General features: G+C 41.4%; 1 long non-coding RNA gene across 1 annotated transcript; it reads left to right on the top strand.

The window, feature by feature from the left end:
- Positions 1 to 4928: 4928 nt before the first annotated feature.
- On the top strand, positions 4929 to 21117 carry LOC310679417. Its single transcript, XR_014512234.1, has 4 exons — positions 4929 to 7338; positions 8491 to 8569; positions 18805 to 18957; positions 20034 to 21117. It is a non-coding gene; the product is annotated as an uncharacterized lncRNA (long non-coding RNA).
- Positions 21118 to 22574: the final 1457 nt, after the last annotated feature.

Below are 22574 nucleotides of genomic sequence, written 5' to 3'. Positions count from 1 at the left end.
AGATACCAGACGGGCGCCTGCAGCTGTGGTCTGCGGCAGGCTGCAACTGCTGCTTCCTGCAGCCTTAAGCGGCCAATATGCCAAGTAGATTGTTTTCCCTTTTAAAACGTGCACTTGTTTTTGCATAGGCAAGGTATCCACATACGAAGCATGGAAATGAAGGGCAGCCTTTTGGAGAGGTAGTTGTGTCCCTGGCGCATGCTGTGTATGTGGGGTGTGCATGCGCCCAGCAGAGGAATGTCTCAAAGACACTCAGATCATATGGCCCTCCTAAGTCTCCTGAAGTCTCCCTTCTATACAACTGTGCTGTGACCTGCTGTGGCTGTCCATTTGTCCCCATCCCATTTCCCAAGAAATACCTTGGGGGAAGAGGACAGGAGAAAGGGCAAGAAGTAATATGTCCACTGGCTGCTGAACATAAATATTCCTCCACGTCATAAGGGCTTAAAAGTATCAAATCATCCAGAAGCTAAAATGCATCAGTTGAAATCATTAAAATCATTGCATCACCTGCCTCCGTCCTTCATTGTTGGGATACTTTTGTTTATTGGGTCTTTCGCCTTAATTAGACCCCTGAGCCTTATGGAGAAAAATGATTATCTCCCAATTTGTCATTCTGTTGGACCAAACAAGACATCAGTTAAACAGCTAAGCACTGAAGCTCTTGTGTTATGCACTTGTGATTCACTCTGTTGGGGATGGTGACAGATGGTACTACTGTATCTTTTTGTTGTTGTTGTTGTTCACACCCTCACCATGAACCGATATGAGAAAAATATTTTTTGTTGTGATCTGATTTGGGTTTCACAGAAGATACCCCCCCCCATTTATTTATTTTTTGCATTTTGTAGACCAGGAGAAATAAAGGTTCGGCTTGGCTTCTGTTTAGGTTTTACTTCTAGCACTTTGTGCCCTCCTGTGAATACAGTTAGGTTTTTCCTTGCAGTTCTGTTTCTTGGTCTCTTGGAATGCCAGAGTTCGAGTGACTTTACAGAGAAAGATTTACGAGGAGCAGGATCCCGCTGGGATAAGCCTTAGCAACAAGAAGATAGAAGAACAGCTTACGTGGCTTTAAACAGATGAAGCCAGGGAAGCAGCCAGGTCAGTGGGGTGCAGGTCTTGAATCATCATGGGCCATCATCAGTGGCTTGCTTTATTCTAATCAGCATAAGCTCTGAATGTAAGGTAATGTAATAAAGACAACGCAAGCTGTGAGATTTGGCATGCTTTTTTGTTTGTGATATTTCCCCTTTCTGCACTCTAGCAAATAGCAGCAGAATGGCACCAATTAGTTACGTGGTGGTTGGTCTGAAAGGTAGAGGAGGGTGGAGCTGGAGCTGTAATGAATTGTGTTGGCCAAAAGCCATTATAATTTCTACCCTTTGAACAGCTTCTGTTTATTGCCCCAGTGTCAGATAGATTCCTTTCTCACAAGGGGTGGAGAGAAGGAAGCTTTAATTGTTGGTTTCCTTGGATTGCATCCAAAGGAGCGTTGAGTAATGTATCCCATCAGTGCAAGGATTTCCACTTAGTCTTGTGGGTGTTCTAACTTATACTGACTCCCACTGGTCCACTGAGTTCAAGTGCGTGCCCTGGGCAGTCCACACAGCTGACTTCACAATTTGTAAGAATTTTTGTTCCAGGGGGAAAAAAATACTATGCAAACATAGTGGCTGAGGAGAAGGAAGTGGAAGAGCCCTTACTATGTGCTTGCTGTCTGCAAGCCACTTGGAGAGTACATAGTGTTGTAAATATTCCTTGTGTGACTTAATTTTGTTATAAAGCTGAGAAGTAAACTCACCCAAGCAGGAGATCCTACTGTTTCTAACTGCACCTGCAATAGTGAAAGAGAGTAGACACCGCAGCTGCTTGCTGGGTGGCCATCAAGGTCATGGGCTGAATAATTTGGTTGGAAAGCACCACATCAATTGAGTGAGAGAGTTCTCTCCTCATGCATAGTCACTCCACCATCCTTTCTGACAAGCCCATTTAGCCAGGTAGTTGGCTGCTGCTCTTGTCCCAAGATGACCCCTGCTCCTTTCTTAACTTATCCAAGTTCTCTTGTTTCTTCAATGTTTAAAAGGAAGAAGTAATGCTCAGGCCCTTTTTCCTCTTGAAAGCTGGGCAGGATTTCAATCTGTGGCCTGGGACTATTGGGAAAGAAGGAATTGGCAACAGCAACCAGAACGGAATCTTACTTTTGACTATATGTGCAGTGCACAACCTTGATATTACCAACACACTCTTTCAACAAAATAAATTAAAAATATCATGGAGGCACTCTTAGTCGAACCACTGGCACCTCTTAGATTATGTAATTTTGCGAGCTGAATATTGCTGCAAAGCGCTCCTTACCCAGAGATATGACAAGTGCCAATGCTGGACAGATCACTGATTAATACATTCCATGATGGCTATCAAGATTATAACTCAACACAGGCTTCAAGGAAGGAAACCAAGGTGCAAAATGAACCCTCAAGCTCTTCAAGATCCTATTGAGCGGGATTGCTTCCAAATGACTCTTAAGGACCATCTGCTTTTGGAGTTCCCTGATAACATTGAGGAACACTAGACCAAGCTAAAAACATCCATTATTGTAGCCTGTGAACTATTGGATACCAGACCAAGAATCACCAGGACTAGTTTGATGAGAATGATAGTGAGATTGAATGCATTATTGACAAGAAAAGGAAGGCCTTTCAGACCTGGCAAAGAGATAGAAACTGCGCCACTAGGGGGGAAAACCTATGCCAACACTAAGGCTGAGGTTTAAAGAAGAACCAGAGAAGTAAAGAACACCTGGTGGATAAAAAAGCTCAAGAGATCCAGCACTTAGCCAACACTCATGATGCACAGAGTTTCTTTAAAGCCACAAAGACCATCTATGGGCCAATAAATCATGGCATATGATCCCTATGCTCAACAGATGGTACCACACTTCTAAAAGATAAAGAAGCTATTGCATTGCACTGGAAATAACATTACCAGCATTTCCTTAACTGCAACTCCCCCATAGCTGCTGAGGTCCTTTCATAAATACCACAAAGACAAATTAGAGACGAGCTTGCAGTATCTCCAAATCTGGGAGAGTTGTGTACAACTAGTAACCAAATGAAAAACAACAAAGTCAGTGGACCTGATGGGATACCTGCCGAAGTCTTCAAAGTGGGCAGAACTGAACTTACACAACAACTTCACAAGCTCATCGAAAAATTTTGGGAGAGAAAAAAGATCCCTGCTGACTATAGGAATGCCAAAATTATCAACCTTTTTTAAAGAAGGAGATGGAACGGATTACGGAAACTATCAAGGCATCTCTTTATTAGCTGCAGCTAGCAAAATTCTTGCAAGGATCTTAGCAAACTGTCTCCTAACTATATCCGAGGCTACCCTTCCTGAATCCCAAAACAGTTTTTGACCTTCTAGGGAAACAGTGGACATGATTTTCACTGCTCAACAGCTTCAAGAAAAATGCAGAGCTCAAAACCAACCTCTGTATATGGCATTTATTGACCTGACTAAGGCGTTCGACACTGTAAATTGCAATGCCCTGTGGACTGTCCTTCTGAAAATTGGCTGCCCAGATGAATTTGTGAGCATCGTTTGGCTCCTCCGTGATATGACAGCAACAATCGCAGATAACAATGGCTCTAAAGTAAACCATTCACAGTGGGATCAGGTGTTAAACAGGGTTATGTTATCACCCCAACTCTATTTATTATCTTCATTGCCATGATCCTACACATTGTTGAAGGGAAACTCCCCACTGACGTAGAAATCAGATGGAAAGCTCTTTAATTTGAGTAGGCGGAAAGCAAAGAGTAAGGTTACCATAACTTCCATCACAGAGCTTCAGTATGCTGATGACAACGTAGTGTGCGCGCACTCAGAGGATTACCTGTAAGCTATCCTAAATATATTTGCAGAAGCTTACAAAAAGCTTGGCCTATCGCTCAACATCACAAAAACCAAAAGTGCTGCACCAACACGCACAAAACAACCCCTCTGCAGCACCACAAATCCAACTCAATGGTGTTGGAAAATGTTGATCACTTCTCCTACCTGGGCAGTTCTCTTTCCACAAGGGCTGACACTGATGCTGAAATCCAGCATTGCCTGAGCTCTACGAGTGCAGCTTTATCTTGATTGAAGCGTAGAGTGTTTGAGGACCGGTACATTCACAGGGAAACCAAAATGCTTGTTTACAAAGCTATTGTACTACCAACCTTACTGTATGCTTGTGAAACATGGAACACTTATAAACACCATCTACAACACCTTGGTGTCTCCAAAAAAAATGTACATATCACTTGGAAATATAGGCAAACTAATGCCAGTGTACTGGAAGAAGCAAAAATCATCAGTATCAAAGCAATGATTTGTCAACATCAACTTTGTTGGACTGTTCATGTTGTTTGGATGCCTGATTATCCAAGCACTTCCAAAGCAACTACTCCATTCCAAATTTAAAAATGGAAAGCATAAAGCTGGTGGTCAACAAAAAGTTTAAAGACTCTCTCAAGGCAAATCTAAAAAAATGTAAATACCGACAACTGGGAAACACTGACCTGTGAGCGCTCCAATTGGAGAACAGCCTTTACCAAAGGTGTCATGGACTTTGAAGACGCTCAAACTTAGGACAAAAGGGAGAAACTTGCTAAGAGGAAAGCACGTTTTGCAAACCCTCACCATGATCAACTCCCGCCTTGAAACCTATGTCCCTACTGTGAAAGGGCGTGTGGATCCAGAATTGGCCTCCACAGTCACCTATGGACACACTGTTAAGGCCATGTTCATGGAAGACAATCTTACTCAGCTACAAGTGATTGCTGAAGAAGATTATTCTGAGAAATCAACGGATCCCCGTATCTATTTAGTCACACTTCTCCAAATTGTGCCACCATTGCTTAGAAACCCAAATTCACAGGAAGTAAATGGTCCGGACCTCACTCCTGTTGGTATTGAGGCTGCTTTCAGAACTTGACTGAGGGATCGTCATGTCACTGGCATTGTCCAATCAAGTGTCCATCACTTGTGATGAGACATACTCACCCAATATGTCTACGTAATTATTGCCATTTTAATTTGCTGTGTAAACAACCAGAAAACGACCCTTGGGAGAAGCAGATCTTGGCTGTAATTTCAAGGAGACAACACACTCATGTTGCTTTTTACTTTTGCAGTTTCATTGAAAAGCATTTGTGAGAAGTAGGGCAATTAGTCAGAACAGGGACCATTGCAGACTTGTGATCAACACATGCTACCTAATAGAGAGGTTGCCTTGGTGGAGGGGCAGTGAAACTTGTATTTGCCAAAACAATCCTGTGAGAAGCGTGGGCAAGACAAATTGGTGCTGTTATTTCTACTGCTGCGAAGCATGAAACTTAAGTTCATGGCTTAAGTTGTGGTAGTACTTCAAATAAAAGGATCTGTTAGTGTACTGGGGTTTTCCTTCATCCTACAGCCATACTCCTCTTACACCCTGGTTTTAGCAGCCCCTAGCAGTTATATATAAAAAGGAAATATCTGTGCTGTTTAGACAGGGAGAAAGAATTCATCAATTCACGTTGAGGAATTGGCTCAACACTAGTTTCTATTTCAAGGGAAGAAAAAAGAAAACAACTGCTGGGCCAGAGATCTCAAATTAGTGCTGATCTAATGAAAGTTAGGAGCTGGGGTAACATGTAACAGGAAGTGGGTAAAGGGAAGAAACTTATGTGTGAGGCTGCAGGTGGCTTCTAATCACTGAATCAGCAAGCACAGTTTGCTCATGCAACCAAAAGGAAACAACATTTGCTTGGTTAGACTCAGTTCTGAACAGATCCTGTGTTAAGTTTTGCACATGTAAAATAATTTATCCTAAGATATTTTGATGGGACTCAAACTCCCACCATCAGAAATACTTGGTTTCTTGCTTCGGGGCCGAGAGAGGATGGAAAATGTCCATTCCACATTGGCATTCCTCCACCCCCACCCCCCAGTGGAAAAATATGTCTGGAGGAGCGCACGTGAAAGACATTGGCCTCTAACCAAAAAAGGAGTTAATATGCTTAAGCCTGCTTAGCTGTGGGCTGGATTTTGGTCATTATCTACCCATGTAAATTCCTTGGGTATTTTGCAGGCAATATTTCTGAGCTCGAGGAGGAGGAATCTCATCTTCTGTCCACTGATTCTTCTCCATCCTCAGTGGTGGAACAAGAAATGTGGATTTGTGGGATTAAATAGGAAGGAATCTGTAGGAAATGTTTAGTGCTAAATAAGTCAGCGTGTGTTTTTTTATAAAGGGCATTTGCACTACATTTTTGCAAGTGTACCTATAAAGTGTATGAGCTGTTCACACCACTGTCATTACATAGCGAGAGAATGCATTTGCCTTTTTAAATTTTCGGTATGTTTTTGGAGTATTGACCCAATAGTATATTAATGAACAAAACATTTAAAAATAATGTTGACAGTTTAGGGGGTTTGGTACTGCTGTGGCTGGCACTCTAACATGCTGTTGATTTTTTACCCTTGATATGAGGATGGGCATTGCAGGAGTGTAATGCAGAATTTAACACCACATTAAGTGCTGTGTGGAACCACAGTGATAGACCTGCTTTTAGCTGATTGCAAAGCTGCTGTTAATAGTAAAAAAACTCCAAAAGGTCCTTATAATGTGATGGGGAGCCAGTGTAAGCATCATTTGCTGCATCTTGTGAGAATGTCCGAGTTTGTTATATGTAAGAGAGAGGGCACCGGGAAGAAAGTTGCAATCAATTAAAGGAAATTAGAGAAAGGTCTAAAGAGTGCAGCAAAAGAGCTCTTTGATTAAATTCAACATGATAAGGACATAGGAACATAAGAACAGCCTTCTGTATCAGGCCAATGGCCCATCTAGTTCAGGATTCTGTTCACACAGTGGCCAAACAGAGGCCAGCAGAAAACAATTGTGCTCTTCCAACTTCTCCATCTGCACAAGCATTCCAGCTTGCCAGAAGGAACAACCTCCCCTCTCCTCCCCCAGGTGCTGGAGGGATCTCCTGACTCCTCCCCAAGCCAATTTCAGAGGGCATACTGGAGGAGGAAAGCAGGGAAGCTCTGTCCCTTAAGTGAATCCTCACTCTTATTTTTAAATATTCGGAATGAAATAGATTTTAGGGCTCCTGGAGCCCCAGCATCATTCTAACCTAGTGTTGATTGTAATTTTGTCTTCTGCTTTAGTTCATATTCAACATTTCTATTTAGGAATGGTGACACGGTGGGGTGAAAGCACCCCAATAATGCAACTGTGCCTTTTATTGCCAAAAATGCAGGTGATGGTGATGCATACGATGTGACCTCTTCCACATGCTAGAGGTTTGTTTTTTCTTTTCTTTTCTTTTCTTTCTTTTCTTTTCTTTTTTTTGCTCAGCATGATGTCACCAGAGGGCCAGGAACACAATGCCACCCAATTATGGCTTCTCATTCACTCTGCATTTATATTGCTCAGGTAACTATGAATGCATAATACGCCAGCCAGTGAAGATTCGCTCCCTCTAGGGTAGCTCCCCTGCAAAGTGCAAAACTCCTTGCACTGTCCATAAATAAACACTCTGGAAGGAATTCTCTCTCTGAATAAATGAGTGCAGGAGGGGTGACCAGTTAAGGCTGCCAGGAAAAACGACTGCAAATATAGAAATGAAATAAGAACCAGGGTCATGATTAAACAGCAGAGAAGTGACACAAGAGTTAAGAGTCCTCCTTTGTTTATCTCAGTCCTGGTCCGGGGTCACCCTTCAGCCAGTAACACATTCTGGCAGTCAAAAATTAAAATAAAATAAATCCCCAACAACTTCAGAGCACTGTGGGCAGTGAAGCTTTTGCCCGGAGCAGGCAGATAATAAAACCAGTCCATTAAGCTCCTATTAGCCTAAAAGATGAGAACCCCCATCTGTGCTAATGAGCAGGCTCTTGCCAGGCCCAAGCAGCAGGAGGCCTCCTCTAGGCAGCTCTTGCCAACCAGCTTTGCTGGCTGGTGGGAAATTAGTTTAGAGGATGCAGTCACTGACTTAAAAAAAAAAGGGGGGGGGCTCAATGCATCAGCTGCCCATACAAAGACTCCAAGAAAGGATGCCAAGCAGAGACCTGAGGACCAACTTTTCACATTCGTCAAGAAGCTAAATTGCACTTGCCAAGGAAGAAGTGGGGAAGAAATGGAACAGGAAACTCAGGCTGCAGTTTGTCAAGGTGTAAACCCCATAAATACCACTGTGTTCATACCTCCTTTGGAAGGAATGGAAGGATAGAATTTTAATAACCAAAGATGCATACAGTATAAGGTTGTGATCACAATATGATTCTCTTGAATCGCTGCTCATGTTTTTAGGGGGTTAACCAGGCTGGGATAGCTCGGATAGCAAGCTTGTTGGTTTTTGAATGTCTGATGTAGATTTTTTCAATTTCGTTGTTCTGTGTGGGACAATGACAATAAAGATTATCGTATCGTATTGTTTTTGTTTCCTGCTCTAGGGAGACAGAGCCATTGGACAGAGACAGCAATGGATAAATTAACTGAACCTATTGGATACTTGAGTCATTCCTTCCTTTGGTGAGCATCCATTCACACAATGTCTCCACCCATTATTGTTTACTACATGTGGCTCCAAGATTTGTAACAAAGGACTGCTGGATGGATGGATAGCCCTCTGCCAGGTACACTTTAGGCATTGCAGGGGGCTCGACTAGATAACCCTTGTGGTATCTTCTGACGCTACAATTCTATGATTGTATGGCTGCTTCGGTTTTTCTTTTCAGTGAAACTACTTCTGCAAATGCTATATACATGTATATACACACAGTTGTGAACATGTGTAAATTGCTGTACTCTCCCAAGTCATGCTTACAGTGGTACCTCGGGTTAAGAACTTAATTTGTTCTGGAGGTCTGTTCTTAACCTGAAACTGTTTTTAACCTGAAGTACCACTTTAACTAATGGGGCCTCCCGCTGCCGCCATGCTGCCACCGCGCAATTTCTGTTCTCATTCTGAAGCAAAGTTCTTAACCCAAGGTACTATTTCTGGGTTAGCAGAGTCTGTAACCTGAAGCGTCTTTAACCTGAAGCATCTGTAACCCAAGGTACCACTGTATTATTATTTCAAGCAAGTGTACACTGCATATTCCTGCAGCAATTTACATTCTTGTGAGATCACCCTACAGGGTCATTTGAAAGGTTCTGATGGTTTTGTGACCATCATGTTTTCAAGCAATTAAGCGTTTTTAGCCTCCTGAAGCAGTGGAAATGCCTAGTCTGAATCCATCTATTGTTTCCCTGTTTTTACTGTAACTTTAGCTACCCACTGTTTGAAAGAATATATAGAGATTACTTTTCAACATACATTCCACACACAATATGCAATAAAATTCTCCTCACCACTTGGCAGGATGATAAAAGCAACTGGCTCACCCACATTCACTGTGGTTATATTCAAGCTGTGGTAAGTTACAACGTGGTCACCTGGAATTCAATATTATTCCAGATTCTGCTACTACAATACATGATGGAAGTAATATGCAAGCAGTGCATTCTGAGCACAGAATGGGTCTCTTGATGCAAAAAAACTTAATTCAGTTGGGAGCTGGGTATAGAAAGTAATACTCTTCCCTAAAGTTGTGTGTGTGTGTGTGTGTGTGTGTGTGTGTGTATACACCCATGATATAGAACTTACTTTTTGTTCTAATTTCTAAGAATGAGCATAATTCTCTCATCTTGATGTGCAGTCCATGTGTGCTTTCTCTCAGCTTTCATGCGGACATGATCTACCTCATAGGATAGATACGACATGAAGCAAAATGCAGTTTTACTTTGCTAAAAAACATAGTTGCTAGATTTGGTTGAGTAGAATGGCTATGGGATCTGAACTTTAAGTCAGAAAGTCTCTGGTCTGAATCTTGCTTCTACCTTGATTCACAAGGTGACCTTAAGCAAGCTACACATTCTGTGACTCAGTCTTGTCATCTGCAGTGCGGGGAATAATACTACTGATTAAACTTTTATAGCAGGGGTCGGAAACCTTAGGCCCAGGGACCAAATGTGGCCATCTGGGATTCTCTGTCTAGCCCTCAGGTCTCTTCCCAGGCCACACCTCTCAGTGTTCCTGCTCCATGCCCTCCTTGAGTGCTTTTGCCTAGTGGGAAGTGTCCTTAAACTGAGAAAATGCCTTTTGTTTGCTGGGATAGAGAGGTGGGGTTTTTTTTTGTTTTGTTTTTGCACAGCTGGAATGTAGCCTCTTCTGCAAAGGGAAAAGTCTCACCTGTTGCTCCACCTACTTTTGCCTCTGGCCCCATCCAGCACTTGCATGTGGTCCCTAGAATTGACCATAAGTCAATGCAGCTGAAAAACATGCCCGACCCTGCTTTACAGCAGTGTTGAAAGGCTTACAGCTAGATAATACATGTGAAGCATACTGAAACCTGAAAACACCACTCAACCAATGAGAAGATTTACAAGCTGATTCCAGCCAGGCTATTCCATTCTCTTCTACACTCCACAATTTACCATCCCCTTCTCTATCCAATCATAAACCAGCATTCCACAATCACTATGTTCAGTCCTCTTCAAGTTTTTTCTTTTTTTTGGGGGGGGGAGGGGTTCTTCCCTAATTCTCCCCAAAGTTTTTGTACTCCTACAATGTTGGGGTCCCCCCAAATCCTGATGATAGCTCCTTCTTCTGCAGGAATGGTGCTGTTTTGGTTATATATGAGTTCACTGAATAAATATGATTCTTATGGGTTACATTATTCACAAACCTTTGGCCAGGAAATTATCCTAGATCCAGACACTCAGGACCTTCTGCCTTTCCAAGTGTGGGGAATAACAATTTGCTTCTTTGAGTTGCTTAGACTGACAGCACAGTAGAGAACACCAGGCAGACTCCGCAGCTTGAGGGACATAAAGATGTTCAGAGTGAAGGAGCCCATCTGACCCCATCACTGTCATTGCCGTGGTGCATTTCAGCTGTCTACAAGTTTCATGAAGAAATACCTGTGCATGTAGGGAAAAAAAGTATACAGTCTTAACTCTGGATGTAGAGTGAGATGAGAGTTTTTTCCCCTGTTTTTATTATTTGGTGCATTGCATCAAATTGCTGCATAGCTCTGTGACGAGTCTTCAAGAAATGAGTGATTCTTGCATGCACATACCTTGCACAACAAGCTCCTCTAATGCAATCAAAGTGTTACAGCTATTGCTATGCCTTATTAATGCTAATTGAGTCTAGTGAAAGAACAGAGTAAGTATTTGGCAGAATGATCTTTATGTTTATATTTCAGAGGTTCCTGTGGCTACTTTATTACAGCAAGCCTTTTACCAGTGTTTCTTCCCTGGCTTTATTTTTGAAAACTATGAGATTTTTCAGGCAGGAGAAAGGAAGAAATCCTGCTCACCTGCAATTTAAAAAGTAGGCCACCTTTTGAACATGATTCAAATAATATCAGTGCCTTCTGTGCTTCATGATACCCATGGCCTATATGTAAGAGTCATGAATGCATTTTCATTTAAATGAGCGCTGATCTGTTGTTCCGAGCTTGGCTTTCCTCTTGTTCAAGGTTGTGATCCCATCATGAAGGCATCTGTGCTCATTATGAGCATGCAACTTGTTTCTGAATTTCATTAAGTTGACAAATGGGTATTAGCAAGGCATTTGCGTCAGCTTGAGCTGTGATAATTTATCCAATTGGGCAGTTGCAGTTTTGAATCTGAAAACGATCTCATGAGGATTATGAGTCATTTTCATCTCCCTATAGTAGGGAACCCCAGACGATGTACAGCAGCTCTGTTAGTTTAGGAAATCTAGAGTGTGTTGAATTTTGTTGTTCTTTTAAATGGAACGTAGGGATAGAACACTTCATGATTCTGAATGCATTCATCCTCTTAACACTGTGGAGGGGAGAGAGATTGTAGCATTGGCCTCATTTTAGACAAGCTGAGAGTTGTTTTAAACTGGGACTCTGGAGCGTGGGCCTAACTAAGACAGCCAGGTCTGTTGGCCCAACTTGTCAAACTTTAAGTAGAAGCCTAAGTATACTTGCCAATCGGAAGGTCAGCGGTTTGAATCCACTCAACAGTGGTGAGCTCCCATTGCTCTTTCCCAGCTTCTGCCAACCTAGCAGTTCGAAAACACACAAGTGCAAGCAGATAAATAGGTACCACTGCAGCGGGAAGGTAAACAGCATTTCTGTGCGCTCTGGCACTTATCATGGTGTCCTGTTGTGCCAGAAGCAGTTTAGTCATCCTGGCCACATGAGCCAGAAAGCTGTCTGTGGATGAATGGCAGCTCCCTTGGCCTGAAAGCTGAGCACCACACCCCTTGGTCACCTTTGACTGGACTTAACCGCCCAGGGGTCCTTTACCTTCCCCCCCCCCAGCACCTCATCTTTGATTAATATAAATACATGCATTCCTAAGGGAGGGGGTATTCAACACCCTGGATTACAACTACGGACAATTAACTATCTGACACACATTCACTACTTGCCTGCTCGAGGATTATGCTAGGCAAGGAATTGAATGCTGCACCTGAGATGTTCCATTTCACTGGTAAAACTTTCTTCTCCCCTACCCCACTTTTCAACATGCCCTTGACTTTATTATTCATCTGTTGTTGTTTTTATAAAAACGAGCAAACTCATTTCACAATTTGCAATTTCATATCACTGACATTCAAATTAAAGGGAATCTTCTCTCTAACAGCAAAAGTATATCTTACATTTGATCTGCTTACAGGTAGTCACAAACTTTGATTCAGCAATAAATTGGGCTGGCTTTTGCACCTTGCTGCAAAAACCTGGCGCTCAAGCAGAACAGAAGAGAATGGGGGTCACTGTGCTGGACCCCTATTTAGAAATGGACAATGTGATCTCCGCGACTGTTAGGTATCGAAGAGATAAGAGTGCCATGAGTCATTGGTCACAATAAAAGAGCAGAGTGCTGAGTGGGGAAAGATGCAGATGAATAGATAGTAGGGAAAAGCTTTATTTTAGTTTTAAATGCAGGCTCGCACTCATGTCTGCCCTGGGAGGGAGCATAAACTCTGTGCTACACTAGTATTAAGCCCTTTAGAGGGATTTGGAAGGCACACTGGCCTTGCAGATGACCCTTTCTAAAGTGGGTGAAATTATCTGTGATGCTTCAGTGGTAGAGTATCAAGTATACTTTTTAGAAACTGAAGCTTAAGCACCACTGCTATATTTATTCGGAAGTGAGGCTGCTTATTCGACACACACCACCAGTAGGGTTTATTTATATTTATTTTATTGCATTTACACTCTGCCTTTCTATAAATAATGACCAACAATAAAACCCAGAATAAAAATTGCTGAGGAAATGTGGGTGTCTGACCTCAGCTGCAAGTTGTTCTTTTATTGTTTGGTAAGTTGCTTTGGTTGTTATTGACAGAAATGTGGAGTATAAATACAGTAAACAAAGCAGAAGCCCGTGAGACCTACAGAACTTTGGGTGGGGTTGATCAGGATCAGCTACATGTCTGTTTAGCTCAGACTTCTGAGTGAGTAGTTCATACATCTGAGTGAGCAGCTTAGACCCCTCTTGTGCAAGCGGCTGGCAGACTCACAGGTCTGTGGAGGTGGTTGGATATATCTCGTTCCTTTACCTGCAGGGCTGATCCAGCATAAGCATATCTGATGACAAGAGGAGGAGGAATGTGTGTTACTAGGTCCATAAACCACCCTGCTATTTACACCAGTGGCTCTCTGGTGGCAGTGAGCATAAACAAATATAGTGGTGCACTCTGCTACTCTTAGCCTGTGCTGCTGAATGGTGGCCATCTTGAAAGTGTCCTATCCTCAGTGTTTCAGAGGGTATGATGACTCTTCTAAGAACTTGAGCAGGCAGAAGAAGAAAGGCCTACAAGTGTCTCAACAGATGGTGTTGCTGAAAGGCATTACTTGGCATTAGTGCTGTCTTCCAACAGAAGATAATCTTCAGTCAATTCATTGTATAGCTTCTAACCATTTAATACATCATCTGCATATATTTGCATATGAATGAAAAACAGAGTCTTGACAAAAAGTAGTGTTTTCTTGGTTTTTAGATGATGCACACTTTTTGCTACACCTGCCACCATCTTAGGGGGATTGTCCCATGTTGGAAGAGAAGGGAAGAGGCTTCTTCTGAAATAGCACCTGCCACATTCACTTTTTTCAGGTACTTCTTTATAAAAACCATTTATCTCTTTTTTAAAAGCGCTGCTGCTGTCTAATTAAGCAGGTGCTCCTTTTTAATAATCCAGTAGGGTTTTCAACTGTTAAATCCAACCGGTTGAGTGGCTAAATGTTGCAGCCCCGCTGGCCCCTAGCACAATGTGAGCTTCTAAGATGTGGCACTAGTTATGCTGGCTGGGACTGACAGGAGTTGGGAATCTAATAGCTTCCAGAATCCTACAGGTCTGTTCCCCATCCCACATATTGAAGCTTCAGAGATCCAGGATGATCAGCAGACCCATGCAAAAAAACCATTGGGAAAGCAGCTTTGAGAGCCTAGTGTGGAAAGATAGGGCTTACATTTATATAATAAGCAATAAGAATTAATAAATGACCTTAGCCTTGTACAAAACAAGAAAGTCTTTGGGGCTCCTTAACATGGAATAGGAGATTCAAAGTGTCTTTTAAATTTTAATCTGCCCAGCCAATCATAGCCCTTTGGACTATCTCAGAAACAAAAGGGAATATCTCAAAATGAGCTAATATACAATCCATAAAACAGGGAGTTGAAAGGCAATGAGTTGTAGCTTCTATTTCAATTGCACTGTGCCAGGGAGAGCACCATTTTTGTTGTTATTGTAATTACAATTACTTAATTGAGCACCATTTGCAAGTGATGTGCTGAGCTAGTTTTTGCTGAGCTCTGAAATCAAAGGAGCTATTTTAATCTACACCAGCCTAGGATCTGGTCCATATCTCTGACAGGCAGGCAGTGATGATATGTGACCTAGTCATTAATGCTACACAAACCAATATGATCTTCTAGAGAGGAAATTAGTCAAGAAATAGCTACACACATTACAGTACTGGACCAGAGAGCTGCTGTAAAAAGTCCCAAGGAGCTCCCTTACCACGGAGTCTACCTTCATTCTGTGTCCATTTATTCCTATCCTTCCCAAAGCAAGACAATCGTCTGCATGAGGTTCCTGATACTTTGGTTAAGAGCTGAGAGAGAGAGAGAGAGAGAGAGAGAGAGAGAGAGAGACCTTGACTCTAGCAGCCTGAACTGGGTCCTCCTGCATCTCAGTTGCAGGTAAAGCAATTCCCATCAGCCCCGAGCTAGCACGGCCAATGATGAGGGATGATGAAAATGGTAACCCAGCCAGCTACATCTGGAGGGCTAAAGGTTTCCGACTCCCAATGAAAGGTAACCAGTGTCTGCTTCAGGCCACAGTCCTAAGCATGCAAAACAAGTCCTCTTGAAATTAATGGCAGTTAATTTTAGTAAACATGGTTGGAATGTCACTGTATCCTAATTTCCCCATTGAAATCAGTTATGTTCACTAATATACTACAGTGTCATGAAGGACAGTGACTGGCAAAGTATTGCTCTTTTTCTATGTTCTGGCAAACTCTCATTGATTTCAATTCATCAGCATTTAGGATGTGCAAGGCACAAACCATGTGTGATTCAGTTTTGTCCTCTTGCAAGGTCTGATGCAGGAAAGCATAAATTCACCTCCTGGAGTATCCCAAGAGTCCTTTGTCTAGTCTAGTCTAACCTTGACTATCTCTAGAAATGGAGGCAGCTGAATAGTCCTTGTTATGTCCCCTTGGTAACTGATTATGTAGCTGTGCCTGCAGATAAATGTCCTCTCTCGCTTTTGGCTTTAAAGTAAAACTCATGTGAGGCATAAAACATTTCAGCTATTTACACTAGTTTGAGGCATTTTTAATGTCTCTCCTCCCCCTTAATGTGATTTTTCCCCCCTAGAGGGAAATTAAAGGACTTTGGCTGAAAGGTGCTTTTTTTTAAAAAAAAGTTGTAAGGAATAATGGGCAGTTATCATGCACCATATTTTAATAAGGCGAAAACCCACCAGGTACTTGTGTGCAATCCTTCCTTACCATAGACTGAGCTGCTGTGATGTCACAGAATGTCCATAGACATCTCTAGCGCGGCCAAAGGCCCAGTAACCAGTGTAAACAGTGCATATTCTTTGACCCCAGAGGCAGAAAAGAGTTTCATGAAGTTTTGGAAGCTGGGTATGAAGAGAAACCAGGAATTGGGAGACCAATGATGGCAGGATTAGCAGGCAGGGTGACTGAATGAAGTGGAATGAGCTGAGGAGAATTAGGAATGCTCAGGGGTGAGAGGCAAGGACCTCAATGGAAGCAGACAAGAAATTGAGGAAAGGAAACAAGAGAACCAAGGGAAACTCACATACCTTCCACATAGGCATGAGTTGTTCTCGGTGAAGAAGAGTAGACACGGAAATGTTCTGAGGAATCATGGGAAATGTAGGTGAGGAAAACAAAGTTGTAAGGTCCCAGTCTGCATCTGTTTTGGAATTTTAAAAAACTTAACTGTTTTTATATGCATAATTGTTTTAAAGTGTTCGTATTGTTTTCATATGTGGAGTTGTTTTACAGATGAAACTGTTTTTAAGTGCTTTTAGATTTTCCTTTTTATGGCTGTAACTGTTTTGGATTTGATATCTTGCCTTTCACTCCCTTTAAGGAGTCTCAAAGCGGCTCACATTCTCCTTTCCCTTCCTCCCCCACAACAAGCACTCTGTGAGGTGAGTGGGGGCTGAGAGACTTCAAAGAAGTGTGACTGGCCCAAGGTCACCCAGCAGCTGCATGTGGAGGAGCAGAAACGCGAACCCAGTTCCCCAGATTACGAGACTACCGTTCTTAACCACTCCACCACACTGGCTCTCACCAGTGTGGTTTTCTTTATTTTATAAATGGATTTTTTATATTTTTATTTTTAGTAATCAGCACTAGGCTCTTATGTCAAAGGGTGGGTAAATAATCTAAATAAATAAAAAGGATAACTTCATGCATCAAAGTGGTCATCATTCCATTAACATTTAAATGCATTTGATGTTTCAGCCCCGTAAACACGTTTGTGTGTGTGTAAATCTTGTTCTCAGAGAAAGATTCTTTCTGATTGCCATATGAAGCTTTCAGATGTAAAAAGGCAGAAGAGAAATTCTTTGGTTAATAGCTCCCAACGACTGATATGCAACAACCATGGGGTGGTTGTGGTAATAAAGCTGGTGTGTGTGTGTTTGTGAACACATATATGCTAACCTGGACTACTTGGGAAAATGGTAATGGAATAAATAAGTCATAAATTATGGACAGACTTGGGTCAGTGTTACAGTTCTAGTAATCCCATCGTTCTTAATGGATTCTTGGAAAATGCTGATTCGTCGCAGGACCTAAGTAAGGGCATAATCTTTGGAGTCTCTCACTGTGCCATTTGAGAATTAAAAGCATTTATTCACTATGCACACAGAAATGGTTTTATCTGGCAATAAAAACTTTTTATGGGCTTCTTAGTAAATTTGTACTGATTTCAAGCAGTAATATCTTCTATGGCGTTTGAGGAAAACCAATCACTGCACAAACCATCACATATAGGCAGATTTGGTGCCTGGCCTTCAAGTGGGGTGGTCTTCCTCGCAATGTCATATGTCAACAACTCAAAAATTGGTGAAATAGAGTGGCCTGCTTATATGAATACAACTTGCTCTTTGAACTTGCTCTGCACCCTTGTCAACGCATGATGAGCAATGGGTGACCAGTATGATTACTAAAATTCCTGCTGCAGACCATAGCTGGAAAGTATTCATGCCTCAATTGGTGCTGCTGATTTGACTAGAAGGGACATTCCATTAGGTGACATTCAGTGATCTTTTTGAGTATGCAACAAGCTATCTACTGCATTGCTCCATAAAATCTACAACTAGGGATGAAATTTTCTGATAATTTTGACATTGAACTCATTTGCATGTTTGTTTTTCCTTATTCTTGATCTCAATGAGAAGTGGTTTTTTTAAGGTCTCCATTTAAAATATATTACAAATTCTAGCATATTATATGCACTATTACACATATAGTATTATATGCTTATACACCCCAGCACAAAAACAGATAAACAAAAGTGCATATAACTGTGTAAAATACTTATAAATAAAGTTGTAGAAACATAGTACCACATGGGGCTTGTTTCTTTTGATGTGAGATATATATATATAGTTGGACTTAAAAACAAAACAACCAATAATGTATGAGCAACTTGCTGGAATAACGCAGGTAAAGCTTGATTGGGTCAGAACTGGCAGATTCCATGTATAAATTAATTTTAAATGGATTCCTCTTTCATCACCATTGAAAATGGGAAAATCTATATCTCCTGGAGACACACAATGAAGTGAAGAGTCATTTTGCTGAACTACTTCAACTCTGTCTCTACTTATATTATTTATTCCTCTTTCCAGGAAGCAAAATGTGGCATGTGTGAAAGAAGGGGAGGGGTGGGTGTCAGTACGCTTGAGCAGCTGCTGGGATATGTGTCCCTGGGACACCTGCCATTTAAATTACCCATAATGCTCCTGATATAATGCCATTCCAGGCCAATGTTGAATATTAAAATGGTAGCCCCACTGGAGCTATGTGAGAAGCATTGTGGGTAATTTGATTTTTTTTTAATTGACCTTTCAATTGTTGTAACCTGTCCTGGGAGCTGAAGGTGAAGGGCGGGTAATATATTGAATAAATAACAAGAGCAATAGTAATTGTGGGTTGCTCACAGCTGCCTTGCACTGATTATAGGGCTACTTGTTGCTTGCTGCCATCACCAGCTGATAAACTGCCTGAGGGGGCACTAATGTTGGAGAGAGCCTACCAGGAGGAACTTTGCATGATAGACCTTCAAATCCAAAGCCAACTCTGAAGGAGGGAAAACGGAAGGGAAAACCATCAAGGGTCAGAGCATATTTAATTCTCTTGATATTCACGCAGATTACTCTTACTCTATATTCTGTGAAACATTGAGCAAGATGCATCGTTTCTCATCTGTTTCCTCAGCTATTTTCTTTTAATTCAAGGGTTTCCAACAACTGCAGTGTCTTTTTCCATGATCAAGGAAGTTTTACAGTCCTGCAGCAGCATTTGAATAACTTTATGGCCATTTGTCATCTACCACAGGACATGTCTTTATGTTTTATGGGTTTTGCAATAAAAGCTTTTCATGACAACACAATGAATACTTACGGCAACGAGAGACGTTAAAGAGCATGTTCTAAAGTGAAGATGCAGTCCACCAAAAGGGATTTCATGGCCAACTGTAGATGTTCAAGGGCCAAAAAGACTGTGAAGAAACTAAAGCTGCATTTTATATGGGAGAAGACTGTTTAATCCGGAAATAATTCAAAATAAGCCAGCCTTGAACTAGAAACAAAGCAAGCAGCATCCATATAATTTGGTTTCCTTGTACATTGCACTCTCCATTGTGCTGTTAACAGTTAACCACACATTTTTCTATTCTGATAAGGAGAAAAAAGTTATCTACTTAATTGCTTGCTCTCTGCTTTGGCATGGTTTGTTCCTCTGTTATCCAAGCCATTGCAAATGATCCTTACTCCCAAAAAACTTTAATCCACAGTGCTGTTTACATTTGTATAATGTGGTCCTAAACAAAATTCTTGGTGTGAGGTCTGGAAGTGGCAAGGGCTAAGAGAAGCATATGTTGCTCTTTCTAAAGATCCATATTCACACAAGACAATTGGAGGAATTCTAAGGAAGTGTTTTAATACATGGTTTGGATGAATATCCTCTTTGGAATCCTACCTACTGCCGGCATAAATTCCACCAAGGGCTTAACAACAGGACTTACAAAGGTATTATAGGTTGCTGGCATCTAGGTGACCCATGTCTTATTGCTGATTTCATGTAAAGCGCTACATTTTGCTATGCCTGGTGTGAATTCTTTAGAGAAGATGTACATCTACTATGCATCATCCTAATACCTTTCATGTCCTTCTCTTTGTTTCAGTGTATAGATGGACACAATATTGGTGTCATCACTGAAGCAGGATTCATTTGCCAGCCCAGTCAGCTTCTATATGTGGAATGCAGTGGGATGAGAAGTATGCAAACCACAGCCAGCAAAACATCAACCCTGATTTCACCTCAAAGACACAGGACTCACTTTTTAATTTTATTTTAGAGTGATTTTTAGCCAGAAGAGTTTTGGAAGTTGTGTGCAAATGTGTGAAAAACAAATACAACAGCCTTCCTTTAGTTTATTGAGGGCTAAAACATTGTTAGCACTAAGGCTACCATTCTAAGCACACATGGAGTAACTTTCATTGAATGTCATAAAGAACTGAACAATAAGTGACCTGTGTCACATGCTTAAATGAGTATGCTTAACCTGGCTTTTGTTTTGGAGAGGAAGTGGCTATGGGCCCCCAGTCTAGAACATGCTTCTCTTCTGGTTCAGCACTCTATAGAACCAGTTTTCTGTTGAAATTCATCCCTATCTGGCTGCAATTACACATGTATGAAAACTGTTCTGCATAAGTAGCAGAGTTTTCTTTTTAAACATCTAATTTGATGACGATTAATCAGTTGTTTTATTTGTATGCGGCCTTTCCAAAGTTAAATCCATGCTATCAGCTGACAACATAAAAAATTGCATAACCACGAACATAAAGAATGTAGTTATAAAAAATAAACAAAACATAAAAATGTGCACAACCAAACTGAACGTTTCCCACATAAATCATAAGATACAAAATATACAAAAAATTACATCAACAACAGCCCCCCCCCAAGCAAAACCTCCTAAACAAGGATCCCAGCCCAAGATTCTGTTCAGCAGCCTCAGATTTTGTAGCTGGAGTCAGTCAGGGCCCCACCCTCCCAAGCCAGGTAGAAAAAGGTCTGCAAAGCATGAAGCAGGTCTTCCAGGACTCTCAGCCAAGATGGACTCCGGCTGTGTAATGATTAGATTATTTTATGTGAAACTTTATACTAAACGTATACTTCACACGACTTTTTAATGTGTGCATACTAAAAGTACTTCTTGTGTCAATTAAAATTATTTATTTATTAAAAAATAAATAAGTGTACATTGACAAATACTGTCTGCATCAAAAAAGTTGTCTGTATAATGCATGTGTCAGACATTTCCAATGAGAAACACAAGTCTCATGGCTAATAATCACAGGTTATATTTCTCCATGCAGACTGGCCTGATCACATTTATCTGTCCGTTGCAATTATTATGTAAGCCTGCAGTTCAAATTCAGGATGCAGTTTGGAAGGCTGCCTGTTATGTATTGTGGAACTGACTTTGACAGTTTTGGTAGCTGGAACCCTTAGCAATAGGAACACACTTAATAATATTACAAGTCGTGGAAGAAATGATGTTTAACTGACAAAAAATAATAATCAAACAGCCCTCAGTTTAAAACAAAGCTCAACATTTCACTGAAGCTTGCCTGTTCTAGAGGACCAAAGTAGACATAAATCTTTTTTAAACAAATTGCTGGCACACATGGGTGGGGTGAGCCAGACCGTGGGGGGGAAGGGGGGGGTCAATGATCACAATCAGAATAATCTCACACCTCCCAGCATAGAGTCTATTTGCAATTAGAGAAGAGATCCCATTGGCATCAATAGGATACTTTCTTCTAAGGCTGGGGAAAGGGTTAATGTTCCCACCCTACTCTGCCAGCCCCAATCTGGCTCTCCTCCCCCCTGCAGGCTATTTGTTAAAGAAAAACAAAACCTGCAAGGACAAACCATGTGACAAACATCACACCAAGGCTTGTGGACACACTGTACCTTTAAAGCACATTCTTTCCCTCAAAGAATTCTGGGCATTGTAGTTTGCTAAGGGGTGCTGGAAAATTTAACTCTGCAAGGGGTAAACTACAGTGCCCAGAATTCTTTGAGGGAAAGAATGCGCTTCAGATGTGCTTTAAAAGGTATAGCATGTACAGTCTTAGGATGACTCACAAATTTACAGTGGAGAAGAGGCCAGGAATCACTGACTCCGGCTTGGGGAAAGGTAGGCTCATTCAGTTTCACACAAGTGTTTCAGCTCTGGTTCCCAGTCAGCTGTGATGCTCACAAGCAGTTGATCTATGCTGAGTCCTGCACATAGATGCCTATTTTGGCTTTGCATCGGGGTGAACCCAAGCCTTGGTACTGTGCGTTGTGACTTCTGCTCCCCTGTAACATAGACAGCGAATGTTTGGCTTGTTACAGATTGGGCAAACCCTAAATGATTGTGTAAATAGTACAGAATACGGTACTTTCTCTCACTCTCTTAAAATCTCTTGCCAATTTCTTCTTCTTAATCTTTTTCCTCTCTCTATTTTTCCTGCTTTTCTTTTTCTCTTCCCCCCTATGTTTTTATTGTATTTTGATTTTTTTATAGTTTTGGACAAAAAAGACATTTTATCGGTAAGCTTTGCATTTCTCTTTATAAATCCTAATAAAATGTAGTCAGAAATAAATAAATAGTACAGAAGCATCATCTACATGGTGACCACATCACCCCTTTCTTGAATGCCGTCTTCTTTTTTAAC

Source organism: Podarcis tiliguerta (assembly GCF_965153285.1).
Source record: "Podarcis tiliguerta genome assembly, chromosome: 6".
Taxonomy (NCBI): Eukaryota; Metazoa; Chordata; class Lepidosauria; order Squamata; family Lacertidae; genus Podarcis; species Podarcis tiliguerta.
The sequence above is the reverse complement of the archived record's forward strand: the minus strand, read 5'-3'. Positions and strand labels throughout refer to the sequence as shown.